This window comes from Erinaceus europaeus, chromosome 1 (assembly GCF_950295315.1).
Source record: "Erinaceus europaeus chromosome 1, mEriEur2.1, whole genome shotgun sequence".
NCBI classification, from domain to species: Eukaryota; Metazoa; Chordata; class Mammalia; order Eulipotyphla; family Erinaceidae; genus Erinaceus; species Erinaceus europaeus.
This window is the reverse complement of record NC_080162.1, coordinates 77,318,523-77,332,562: the sequence shown is the minus strand read 5'-3', so window position 1 is coordinate 77,332,562 and position 14,040 is coordinate 77,318,523. Positions and strand designations below refer to the sequence as shown.

At 40.5% G+C, this 14,040-nt stretch overlaps 1 protein-coding gene across 3 annotated transcripts in view; it reads right to left on the bottom strand.

Annotated features, from left to right (window-relative positions):
* ITCH (itchy E3 ubiquitin protein ligase) overlaps positions 1-14,040 on the bottom strand; it is a 126,086-nt gene that overhangs the window by 110,971 nt on the left and 1,075 nt on the right. For 2 of the 3 annotated variants that reach the window (XM_060188659.1, XM_007522667.3), the window contains exon 2: positions 9,516-9,592. The exons of the other annotated variant lie outside the window; for it this stretch is intronic. The gene's annotated coding sequence lies outside the window, so the exon portion shown is untranslated. The remainder of the gene's footprint in view (positions 1-9,515; positions 9,593-14,040) is intronic. 3 annotated transcript variants of the gene reach the window in all.

Genomic DNA, 14,040 nt, shown 5'->3' with positions numbered 1-14,040 from the left:
AGCCCCCAGCTCACCACCTGCATGGGAGTGGCTTCACAAGCGATGAAGAAGGTCTACAGGTGTCTATCTTTCTCCCCCCCCCCCATTTCTCTCTGTCCTATCCAACAACAATGACAATAGCTACAATAATAAAAAAAAAAAAAACAAGGGCAACAAAAGGGAATAAATAAATATTTTTAAAATTTTTAAAAGATTAAAAAAAAAAGAAAGAAAAGAAAAAAGTTAAGATGTTGAAATCACATTCAGTCTATAATCCCCCTAGGGCAACAATGAGTCAACACTAGACAGGATATTTCAAAAGTGAGTAAAGTGATAAATTTTACACCAAAGATGCTTAACAGATGCATCACTGGAGGGACACGAATCTCACTAATCCATTTATGTCCAAATATGATCTATTTTAAAAGTATTTTATTTATTATTTACTGGATGAAACACAGAGAAATCAGTGGGGTGAAGGGGATACAGAGAGGGAGAGAGATACACCACTGCTTCACCCCTCAAGAAGCTTTCCCCCTATAGATGGACACCTGAAGCCTGAGCTCAGGTCACACTGCACATGGTGACATGTCACTAAACCAGATATGCCACCCGCCTGGCCCCCTCATTCAGCTCTTATACTCAACCGAATTTATAATGCTTACTCTAGAAGTTTACTAAATGAAATTATAAATTTAAGAGAATTGGGAACTAACGATAATAATAACAGCAACAAATATTTCATACGTATTTTGGTCAATATTTTGTCCAAGTTATTTTAGGGGGGCAGGTGGTGGTGCATCTGGTTAAGCTCACATAGTGCTAAGTGTAAGGACCACCAGGAGCAGTGGATTTGTAGTGCTGGCACCAAGCCCCAGCAATAATCCTGGAGGCAATAATAATAATAATAAATTATTGTACAGCCTGGTAAGTGGAACAATGGGTTACCCTCAAGCATGAGGTGTCAAGATCATCAATCCCTGGCATCTCAATTGTCAGAATGATGCCTGAGTTCTCTCTTGTTAGTCTTTTAAATATACATGTATTGTTTCACTTCATCTACACAAATATCCTATGAATACACATTATTACTATTTCCAATTTATAGATGAGAAGATTAACACACAAAGAAGTTAATCAAGTTAGTCAATGTCATACTACCAGTACAAGACATAACTAAAATTCAAAATCAGACAATGCAACTCAATACACAATGCTAACCCTATAATGAGTCCCCTCTGACCAACTGAGTTGATTGTCTGGAACAAAAAAAAAACCAAAAGACTAAATTTTAGAGGCTTCTCTTTCTTTGCACAAATGACTAAGAAGAGCCTACTCTTTCTTTGCATGAATAAGAAACCAAAATTCACTGAAATGAAGACAGCATTTCTGGATTCTTTGTCTTAATAGAAATTTTTCTCTGTGACTGACAGAGAAAAGGTTATGGCATCTAATAAAATTATGTATTTTTTCTTAGCAAGCATATATGCTATTAGCTATTTCTGGAATAAGTTAAGCTAATATGCAGATGAATCTCTGATTTAAAACAATGGTATGAGAGGGTAGGGTTCATGCCTTAGCACACATGTGGCCCAGATTCAAACCTTGAACGGAATAGAACTGCCACAACACCAGGAGAAACCCCAGTGGTGTAGTGACTCTTCCTCTCTATCTGAATGAACAAGTTCGTTCAGAAGGAGTGAAACCACAAATGTGCCAATCTATGACCCCACAAAAAATAATTATGCAAACCTGATTATGCAAAAAATGATGCTTGCAAACCTGAGGCCCCAGGACAATCCCTGCCACTGCATATGCGGAGGTGAACACTGCTTTGGTCTCTTTCTCACAAGATAAATAAATCTAAAACAAAAACAATAAACAACCCTAGAGTCAAAGAAATAGCTCACCTGTGGCATGCCTGCATTACCATGCATGTGATCCAGGTTTAACCCAGGTTTGAGCCCAGCACCATGTACAAGGTGCTATGACAATGGAAGAATTTTTAGTTTCTTTCTCTCTCTCTCTCTCTCTCTGAGTGAAGGAGAAAACAAGGGGGGGCACAGAGTGCTGAAACGGCACATACACAAGGTCCTGGATCTACAAAAAAATATTAACCTCTAAAGTGATAAAATAGTATACAAGTCTCTATCTAGGAATATAAGGGATAGATATTAAGATCAATAGTTTCCACACATGGGAGCAAGGTGGTGGAACACTCCATGAAGTGCCTGTTACAATGCTTAAGTCTCCTCCTGCAGGGGAGAAGCTTCATGAGTGGTAAAGCAGTGCTGCAGGTATCTCTCCCTCTCTCTCCCTATATTTCCCTACTCAGTTTCTCTCTGCCCTAGCAAATGAAAGCAAAAGGTAGGAATGGCCACTGGGAGCACTGGATTGGTCCTGCAAGAACTCAGACCACATCATAACCCTGGTGGGCAATAAAAAAGAAAATAAAATCTTAAATAGCAATGTGTCATTACAGCATTTATCAGCTTGCTTTTTCACAATTACTGATCCATATTTGTTTTCTTAACACAAACACAAAATCCTTATTGCATAGTACCTGTTTAAGTACTAGAACAATAGGGACTCAATAAGTGCTTATTGAATGTTACAAACAACATTTCTATACTAGGGTTTCCTACAAGTATCTTTTTTCTGCCAATGTTCAATGGAGGACTTAAAAGTGCTTTCTCAATTATAAAGCAATGGACAAAACTGAGGTGATTATGCTTAGCGAAATAAGAGATGAGAGATTGTCTCAGCCATATGTAGAATCTAGAGAGCTGATACACTTGAACTTGAAAGGAGAAAAGAAAAAACAGTTTCTGGGTGGAGGTAATAATGGCTATGCAAACAGACTCTCCTGCCTGAGGCTCAGTCAGGTCCCAGGTTCAATCCCCCACTCCACCATAAACCAGAGCTGAACAGTGCTCTTGTAAAAAAAAAAAAAAAAAAAAAAAAAAGAACAAAAAAAACCAGTTTCTAAGACATATGAGAACTACTGAGGTTATCTTTGTGAGGTGGGAGGTAGGGGACACAAAACTTTGGTGATGGTGTGCATAACTACCTACATACACTGTAGGATCCTCTAATCTTGTAACCTATTAATCAAAAACAAAAAAAAAAGACTCTTACAAGATATCTCTAAGGCCAGTCCTACATTATAATACCAACAAAGTCATGAAAAACTAGTGAGCTAGCATATGAAGCACAAAATATAATCAAATAGTGAACTATGGAAGGAAAAAAAAAACAGAGGGCAGGAGTAGGTAGCATAATGATTATCCAAAGAGCCTCTCATGCCTGAGGTTCCGAAGTCCCAGGTTCAGTCCCCTGCACCACCATAAACAAGAGCTGATCAGTAGTCTGGTGTAAAAAAAAAAAAGTAAAGGGGCCAGGTGGTGGTGTGCCTGGTTAAGTGCACACACTAACTAATGTGCACGCGGACCCAGGTTCAAGCTCCTGGCCCACACTTAGAGGGGGAAAGTTCACAAGTGGTGAAACAGGTCTGCAAGTGTCTATGTCTCTTCCTCTCTTTCTCCCTCTCCCCTCTCAATTTTTCTCTGTCTCTATCCAATAATAAATATTTTAAAAAATAATAAAATAAGGGAGTCGGGCGGTAGCGCAGTGGGTTAAGCGCAGGTGGTGCAAAGTGCAAGGACTGGCATAAAGATACTGGTTTGAGTTCCCGGCTCCCCACCTGCAGGGGAGTCACTTTACAAGCGGTGAAGTAGGTCTGCAGGTGTCTTATCTTTCTCTCTCCCTCTCTGTCTTCCCCTCCTCGCTCCATTTCTCTGTCCTATCCAACAACAACGACATCAATAACAACAACAATAACTACAACAATAAAGCAACAAGGGCAACAAAAGGGAATAAATATTTTTTTTAAATAATAATAATAAAATAAAAAAGGGGCCAGTTGGTGGTGTACCTGGTTGAGTGCACACGTTACAATGTACATGGATCCAGGCTCGAGCCCCTGATCCCCACCTACGGGGGAAAGCTTTGTGAGTGATGAAACAGTGTTGCAGTATCTCTCTCCCTCCCTATCATCCCCTTCCCTCTCAATTTCTGGCTGTCTCTATCCAATAAATAAATAAAGATAATTTTAAAAAGTAAAGAAAAAAGAAAAAACAAGAGCTCAGATGCTGGGGATGTAATAATAGTCCACTAGAAGTCATGCCTCACATTTATGAAGCCCTAGGTTTAACCTGAGACTACAACAATAACAAAAAAAATTTAATAGAGAAAAGTTGAGTTGTGATCTAGGAGGTGGTGCAATGGATAAAGCACTGAACTCTCAAGTATGAGGTCCCGAGTTCAACTCCCGGCAGCACATGTACCGGTGTGATGTCTGGTTCTTTCTCTCTCTCCGCCTATCATTGTCATTAAATAAGTAAATAAATAAAATACTTTTTTAAAAAAGAGAAAAGCTGAGTTTATCAGGTTCAACAGTGTCAATGAACAATGAAGTAAAGTCACAGAGAAAATGAAATGAACTGCCCAAAATCATAGAGTTTAAGTAACAAGCAAAACCAAGGCTAAAAACCCAAGTCTCCTAAATGTTGGACTAGTTTTCTATCCACAAAGAACTACTTTATAAGCTTAGAATTAAGTGCATACTTTTAACAAATGCTGAAAGATACTAAGATATGAAGAATACTTTTACTGAGTGTATAAAACTTTATGAAATATTCACCTGAGGGAATGGCTTACAACAACAAAATAGGAAATGACAGGTACTGAGAAGTTTTGGGGGTGGGGGGGAAGCAACTCTTCTTACACTGCTAGTGGGAATGCAAACTTGTGCAGTCCCTATGGAGAGTCCTTAAATAAAAATGGAATTACCTGGAGTAGGGCAGTATGGAGCAGCAGCTTAAGCACACGTGGCGCGAAGCACAAGGACCAGTGGAAGGATCCCGGTTTCAGCCCCCGGCTCCCCACCTGCAGGGGAGTCACTTCACAAGCGGTAAAGCAGGTCTGTGGGTGTCTTTCTTTCTCCCCCAACCCTTGACTTCCCATCCTCTCTCCATTTTTCTCTGTTCTATCCAACTACGATGACATCAATTACAACAATAAGACAAGGGTGACAAAAGGGAATAAAAAAATTAATTAATTAATTTTTTAAAAAATGGAATTACCGAGGAACTGGGCGGTACCAGTGGGTTAGGCGCAAAGTGCAAGGACCAGCATAAGGATCCCAGTTCGAGCCCCCAGCTCCCCACCTGCAGGGGTTGTCGCTTCGCAAGCAGTGAAGCAGGTCTGCAGGTGTCTTTCTCTCCTCCTCTCTCAATTTCTCTATGTCCTACCCAACAACAACAACAGCTATAACAATAACAACAACTACAACAAGGGCAACAAAATGGGAAAAATAGCCTCCAGGAGCAGTGGATTCATAGTGCTGGCACTGAGCCCCAGTGATAACCCTGGAGGCAAAAAAAGAATGGAATTACCTTATAATCCAGCAATATAGTTTTTTCTTTTTGTTTTATTTTTTAATTGGGGAATTAATATTTTACATTCAACAGTAAGTACAATAGTTTGTACATGCATAACTTTCCCCAGTTTCCCATTTAACAATACAACCCCCACTAGGTCCTCTGAATCCTTCTTGGACCTGTATTCTCCCCACCAACCCACCCCAGAGTCTTTTACTTTGGTGCAATACTCCAATTCCATTTCAGGTTCTACTTGTGTTTTCTTTTCTGATCTTGTTTTTCAACTTCTGCCTGAGAGTGAGATCATCCCATATTCATCCTTCTGTTTTTGACTTATTTCACTCAACATGATTTTTTCAAGGTCCATCCAAGATCGGCTGAAAACGGTGAAATCACCATTTTTTACAGCTGAGTAGTATTCCATTGTGTATATATACCACCACTTGCTCAGCCACTCATCTGTTGTTGGACACCTGGGTTGCTTCCAGGTTTTGGCTATTACAAATTGTGCTGCCAAGAACATACGTGTACACAGATCTCTTTGGATGGGTGTGTTGGGTTCCTTAGGATATATCCCCAGGAGAGGAATTGCAACATCATAGGGTAGGTCCATGTCTAGCCTTCTAAGAGTTCTCCAGACTGTTCTCCACAGACGTTGGACCAATTTACATTCCCACCAGCAGTGTAGGAGGGTTCCTTTGACCCCATACCCTCTCCAGCATTTGCTGCTGTTACCTTTTCTGATGTATGACATTCTCACAGGAGTGAAGTGGTATCTCGTTGTTGTCTTTATTTGCATTTCTCTGACAATCAGAGACTTGGAGCATTTTTTCATGTGTTTCTCGGCCTTTTGGATCTCTTCTGTGGTGAATATTCTGTCCAAGTCCTCCCCCCATTTTTGGATGGAGTTGTTGTCTTGTTGTTGAGTTTGGCAAGCTCTTTATATATGTTGGCTATTAAACTCTTGTCTGATGTATGGCATGTAAAGATCTTCTCCCATTCTGTGAGGGGTCTCTTGGTTTGGGTAGTGGTTTCTTTTGCTGTGAAAAAGCTTTTTAATTTGATGTAGTCCCATAGGTTTATACTTGCCTTAGTCTTCTTTGTAATTGGATGCATTTCATTGAAAATGTCTTTAAAATTTATGCAGAAAAGAGTTCTGCCAATATTTCCTCTAAGTATCTGATAGTTTGTGGTCTAACATCCAAGTCCTCGATACACTTGGAATTTACTTTTGTATTTGGTGAAATACAGTGATTCGGTTTCATTCTTCTGCATGTTTCAACCCATTGTTTCCAACACCATTTGTTGAAGAGACTGCTTTCCCTATTTAATAGTCTGAGCCCCTTTGTCCAAGACTAGATGTCCATAGGTGTGGGGGCTTACTTCTGGGCTCTCAATTCTATTCCACTGGTCAGTGTGTCTATTCATGTTCCAGTACCAAGCAGTTTTGATGACAATGGCCCTATAATACAGTTTGAGATCTGGAAGTGTGATGCCTCCGGTTCTGTTCTTTTTTCTCAAGATTGTTTTGGCAATTCTAGGTCTTTTCTGGTTCCAGATAAACATTTGATAATTCTTTCTTTTTCTTTCTTCCTTTCTCTCTTTCTTTCTTTCCCCTTTTTGTTGCCCTTATTGTTTTTATCATTGCTATGGTTCAGCAATATAATTCTTAAGGCATTTATCCAAAGGACACTAAAACACTCATTTGAAGGGATATATATATATATATATATATATATATATATATATATATATATATATATATATCAATCCCTAGGTTTACAGCTGCATTACTTACAATAGCCAAAGAGTGGAAGCAGCCTAAATGCCCATCAACAGATGACTGGCTAAAGTTACGGGATATATATTCCACAAAATACTACTCTGCAATATAAAAACATGATATTGTGTCCTTTGAGACAAAAATGTATAGAACCTGAGGTGATTATGCTTAGTAAAATAAAAGGTGAATGAGGAGGTAGACAGCTAGACAGCATAATGGTTATGCAAAGAGACTCTCATGCCCGAGGCTCCAAAGTCCTCCATACCACCATAAGCCAGAGCTTATCAATGCTCTGGTAAAACAAAAACAAAACAAAACACACCTAAAAGAAATGAACCATAACTACCAGATGGTTTCACTCATATATGTAATCTAGAGATCTGATACACATGAACTTGGGGGCTTGGAGGGGGGCAGAAGCAAGCAAACTTTTTCTAAGATGTGTAAGAACTATGGCGTTATCTTTGGGAGGTAGAAAGGTGGGGACACAGAACTTTGGTGGTGGGTATGGTGTGGAACACTGTAGGATCTTTCAATTCTGTAACCTAGTAATCACAAATAAAAAAAAACAAATATTTTGTGAGGTATTATGTCACCATTAAAAAAGTGAAGGCTACCTTGTTCCTATTACTGAAGATAACACCATCTCATTCCCTTCTTTTTTTTTTTTTTTTTGCTATTTTCATTTTCATCTTTGCTCAGAGACAGGGGTAGACAGCATAATGGTTATGCAAAGAGACTCTCATGCCTGAAGCTCCAAAGTCCCAGGTCCAACCACCACCCCCCCAACCTCCCACCCCCCCCCCCACCATAAGCCAGAGCTGAGAAGTGCTTTGGTTAAAAAAGAAAGAAATTCTTCTTCCTAACATCTTGTATCTACTTTCCCTTTTAGCAACTTCCTAGTATCTCTCACAAAGCACTTTATCTTTTTCCTTTCTCTCCATAATTATAAAAAGAAAATAAACACACAAATGGATTATAGTACTTGCCTGGAACACCATAATATGCATACCACAGATGTGATTTAAGTATCCATAAGTCAATTAGTTAACAAAAATATAAATTAATGATAAATCAGTCAATATGAATACACTTTGATGTTTATAGTGGAGATAAGAACTAAGTATGGATATGACATTTATGTGGAGGGAAGTGGTAATGGCAACAAACAGCAGCATGGTGCATGGTGCTAGGAAAACGAAAAGGACCATTCTCTTGCTATTCAGCTGTTTCACCTACCAATTCATTCACTCTCTTTTAATCACTTCCTATTTTCTTCCTGCTTGACTTTTTCTACATTCTACTTTTCTCAATTACCTTACTTTTCTCTCCCCTGACTTTATGGTGAATTTATAATGTCCTCACGTTTTCTCTTTCAACGTTATTAACAACTCTTCCCACTGTGTAGATCCAGAAGTCCTATGCAATGAATTATTTCCTAAAGATTTAATATGGATTATTTTATTTGATCCTGACAACAATGTCAGGGAGATGGGTAGGGGTCAACACACATATTTTACAGACATACATGAACTGAGTCCCAGAAGAATAAATAACCTCCCCAAATCACAGCTTGTCCATAGCAAAATCAAATCATAACGCAGGTCTCCCCCACCCCCACCCTGGCCCCACAGGTCCTCTATTTTTCCACTGCAACATGTTGCCTTCTTTTAAATTCTTACACTTTAAAAAATTTTTTTAAATTTTTTTAAATATTTATTTAATTTATTTATTCCCTTTTGTTGCCCTTGTTGTTTTATTGTTGTAGTTATTATTGTTGTCGTCGTTGTTGGATAGGACAGAGAGAAATGGAGAGAGGAGGGGAAGACAGAGAGGAGGAGAGAAAGACAGACACCTGCAGACCTGCTTCACCGCCTGTGAAGCGACTCCCCTGCAGGTGGGGAGCCGGGGTTCGAACCGGGATCCTTATGCCGGTCCTTGCGCTTTGCGCCACCTGCGCTTAGCCCGCTGCACTACAGCCCGACTCCCCCTAAATTCTTACACTTTTAACCCACACATCTGGACAGGCATACACAGATGTTTATAAAATAGCACAAATGGGAAAGTCTGCATCTAAGGAAGCTAGAAAAGTAGAAAAGTCAGAGGACACAAATTAAAGGTACAATGTGGCTCACAAGCTAGCTAATCCTTGTGGAGGCGGCTTTGGGGTTTAGATGTAAATATAAATTGTCTGCTTCTTCAACCAACTGATACAGCCAGCATCAACACTGCTTTCTCCCCATACCTCCCCACAGCAGTTATATTCCAAACACTAGCTCCAACCAAACTGTCTCACAAGCATGCCACCATACCTGAAGTTCTCACTGTTCAAGTTACTTCTTTGGGTTAAGGCGTTGTCTCCAGAAGGTCACTGTTAAATGCATGTTACCTGAGAGGGGAAGGAGTGTTTGTTAACACATTATTCAGATCAGTGATGATCATGGGCATCTGACGGCACAACTATTTTAAACAGCTTCACTGGACATATAATTGCGGGGGGGAGGGGTTGTACAGTCTTCTCTACACTCAGTTGATTTTTTCAGACAGACAAAGGGAGACAGGGAAAAGATACCTCGGCACTGAAGCTCCCTCCAGTGAGGTAGTGGCTCGAACCTAGGTGGCATGTAAAGCAAATGCTCCATCCAGGGAAGCTATCTTGTCAGCCTGAACATATAATTTCTGAGGGGGTAAATCTGGGAAGAGCACAACTCACACACAGTATTGAGCGATGCCCACCTGAGTATAATGATCTCAAGCAAAATGAGGGTGATCATATAAATAAATACATATTCTGCCTGCTGAGGTCACTAAAGGAACATCACTGCAACGTGGAGGCTCTTCAGGGAAAGAAAAAAGGCACTCCAAGGATCTGTATATATTTAGTCACTTCTGAGAAAAATCAAAAAAGCTAAATGACAGATTTCCAAGGACAATGCAATGCTAGACTGCAGGAGGTTGGAGGAAAGGACATCTTTTGGTTAACTACCTCTAGCTGTGAGGCTAGTTTCCAACCCACCATTTTTTTTTCTTTTTTTGCCTCCAGGGTTATTGCTGGGGCTCAGTGCCTGCACCACAAATCCACTGCTCCTGGAGGCTATTATTTCCCTTTTGTTGCCCTTGTTTTATTGTTGTTGTGGTTATTATTGATGGTTATTGTTGTTATTGATGTTGTTGTTGGATAGGACAAAGAAAAATGCCAAGAAAAGGGGAAGGCAGAGAGGGGGAGAGAAAGATAAGACACCTGCAGACCTGCTTCACTAACTGTGAAGTGACCCCTCTGCAGGTAGGAGCCGAACCGAGACCCTTACTCTGGTCCTAGTGCTTCAGCCATGTGAGCTTAACCTGCTGTGCTACCACCCGACCTTCTCAACCCACCATTTTTAACTGACAGCCAGCCTTCCTACTTCACAATCAGAGAATGCTACAATCAAATTTTGCAAATTTTCTTGCTAATTTATATTTATATTATTAATACTAATTTATAAGTCAGTATCATCTATAACCATAAAAATAAAGATATGCCTTTACTGAATGATGCTATGAATCCAGAATTTGATGAGGTACTATTCCAAATGTAGAAATAAAAATTTTACATATAGCGTTACCATGACTCATATAAACGAAATAGGCTCCTAAAATCTGTAATTGAGGGGTGATGAACAAGTAAAAAACAGGTGACTATTTCTTATCTAACTGTGACACAAATTTCTTAAGTTAGAATGAATGCAATAAAACCCACTTAAAAACCAAAATTCCGGGGGTTGGGTGGCAGCAGAGTTGGGTTAAGCGCACGTGGCACAAAGCAAATATCTATAAAGAACTCACAAGGGAGTCAGGCAGTAGTGCAACAGGTAAAGCGCAGGTGGCGCAAAGCGTAAGGATATCGGTTCGAGCCCCGGCTCCCCACCTGCTGGGGAGTTGCTTCACAGGCAGTGAAGCAGGTCTGCAGGTGTCTTATCTTTCTCTCCCCCTCTCTGCCTTCCCCTCCTCTCTCCATTTCTCTCTGTCCTATCCAACAACAAATGATATCGACAACAACAATAAACAGAACAAGGCTACAACAACAAGAGCAACAAAAATAGGGGGGGGATGGCCTCCAGGAGCAGTGGATTCATGGTGCAGGCACTGAGCCCCAGCAATAACCCTGGAGGAAAAAAAAAATTCCTTGTTAAACTCTTGCCTATACAAATAAAAGTCACAAGCCAAAAATGTCCTTTATTTTTTCTTTTGGTCTAATACCAAAGCCTCTTTAATAGAACTCATTCATCTTGATACAATGAAGAATACCAGACTAGGTTACAAAACTTAGTTCCAGTTCTGGCTGTGATCCCTAATTATTTTTGATACATTATTAAACCTGCTTAGCACTTTCCCCCATAAACAGAAAATTAAGTGAACTGTAAGAAGAGCGTGTATCTGGCCCATGTATTATCCACTAGATAACTATGTCCAAAGAAGAATCACCAATCAATCATAACTCATTTTCCCAAAGAACCCAAATAATCAAAATCTTCAACACATTTCTGGTAGCTAATTAAAATCAGAGTTGGCCCAGAAACAAAAATATATTTGCCACTGTTGGTTAGACATTCTCTTCAAATTCTGAAATTCAAGTACTAAATTTCTGAGGATAGACGACAAAGGCTTTCAACAAGCTCAGAGTAGTGCTGATCATCACAAATTTCAATCTATTCTTTTAGTTCTTCAACTAGATCTAGTTGTTAGGTCTAGCTCTAATTTTTCTCAGATGTTAATGAGCAATACACTCATCAACACTAGTAACCTGGCAATATTTTTCAGATTAATGAATTCACTTGACAGAAATGAAATCATTTATGCAGACTGACCCTAAAAAAATCATCATCCAAAAATATGGCCACAATATTGCACTAGAAAAGAACTAGACTCAATCCCTTTGTTACCCCCACAGCTTTTCTCCAAGGTCAAACCTTTTCAGCTCTTTACCTGAACCTCTTTCAATAGCCAGTTTTCTATCCTTTCACTCATCACCAAAGCAATCTTTCTAAAATACATGTATGTATCATTCCCTATTCAAAAATCTGTAACAAATGCTTGCGATATAAAACTCACAATGTTTTGAGTCGGTTGGTAGTGCAGCTGGTTAAGCGCAGGTGCCGCAAAACGCAAGGACCAGCATAAGGATTCCAGTTTGAGCCCCCGGCTCCCCACCTGCAGGGGAGTCACTTCACAGGAGGTGAAGCAAGTCTGCAGGTGTCTATCTTTCTCCCCCTCTCTGTCTTCCCCTCCTCTCTCCATTTCTCTCTGTCCTATCCAACAAGAACGACATCATCAACAACAATAACTACAACAATAAAAAAAAAACAACCTCACAATGTCTAAACATTATACTCAGGACTTTTCTTTCAGTTTACTGGCCTTGCCTCCCAGAATGTTCTTCATCTACTCCCTGTTCTCTGAACTCTTTTACTTCCACAATTCTCTAAAATTTACACACAGCATTAGGGTGTTTCCTCTACTCTTTCCTTCCCTTTTCCCAGCTCTACTCATCATCTCAGATCCATCGCAGTCCAGGGGCAAGGCCTGCCTGCTCTGGTCAACCCCCAGTTAGAGCTGGTCACTTCCTCTTCTGTCTCAAAGCTTCCTGAACTGTCCTTGGTATTTCCACAGTGTTGTTTGCCTTAGTGGTTCCCAAGACCATCATAATTGCCTGAAGCATGTGTTAAACATAAATTCCTAGAGGCTGGGGCTGGGTGGTGGCACATCTGGTTAAGTGCACCTTCTATCATGCACAAGGACCAGGGTCAGGCCCCCTGTCCCCATCTGCAGGGGGGAAGCTTCATGAGTGGTGAAGCAATGCCGCATGTGTCTTAGTCACATTCTCTCCCCTTCTCAATTTCTCTCTGTTCTATAAAATAAAATAAAGCTTGGGAGTCCGGCGGTAGTGCAGCGGGTTAAGCGCACTGGCGCAAAGCGCAAGGACCGGCATAAGGATCCCAGTTCGAGCCCCCGGCTCCCCACCTGCAGGGGAGTCACTTCACAAGCGGTGAAGCAGGTCTGCAGGTATCTATCTTTCTCTCCCCCTCTCTGTCTTCCCCTCCTCTCTCCATTTCTCTCTGTCCTATCCAACAACGATGACACCAACAATTGTAACTACAACAATAAAAACAACAAGGGCAACAAAATGGAATAAATTTAAAAATAAATTAAGTTTTTAAAAAAGGAAAAGTGCACGAGAAACAGTGGACTCAAGGTGCAAGCACCAAGCCCCAGCAATAACCCTGGTGACAGTACAAAGAAACAGCTAAGAGACAAACGATACTTTGTGACTCCTATTTTCAAAAATTCCCCTATTCCAGTGATCGAATTGGGGATTCATCTTTTCCAGCTAGGTGTAGACAGCTGTTTGGTTTGGTCTGAAGACTGTCAAAGTGACTTTCTGTAGAATAGACTGAAAGGGTATCCTGCTCTTGTTTATTTCAGATCACATCCTTGTTGACTTTGACTCACGTGCTGAAGATCAAGGAACTCCTTCTGGACACATAACCAAAACGCTACTCACTGTTTTAAAAAGCAGCTAGCTGAATTTTTCCACCTTCACTTCCAGATCGTAAAATGAAATGATCGCACCCTGAGTAAACCTATGGGTACCCCGTGCAGGGTTCTCTCCAAGTCTGCCCTAATATCCGCTCTAAATAGCTGAGAAACGTCTCCCTAGGCAGTCCTGAGGGTTGCCATGCACTGCTTCGCATACTGCCTTAAAATAATTACGCTGGGAAAACATGCGTGCGGGAGACCCACCTAAGCGCAGTGTTGGTCAGCTTCATGCCTCGTCAATTTTAGAGGAAAAAACCCCAC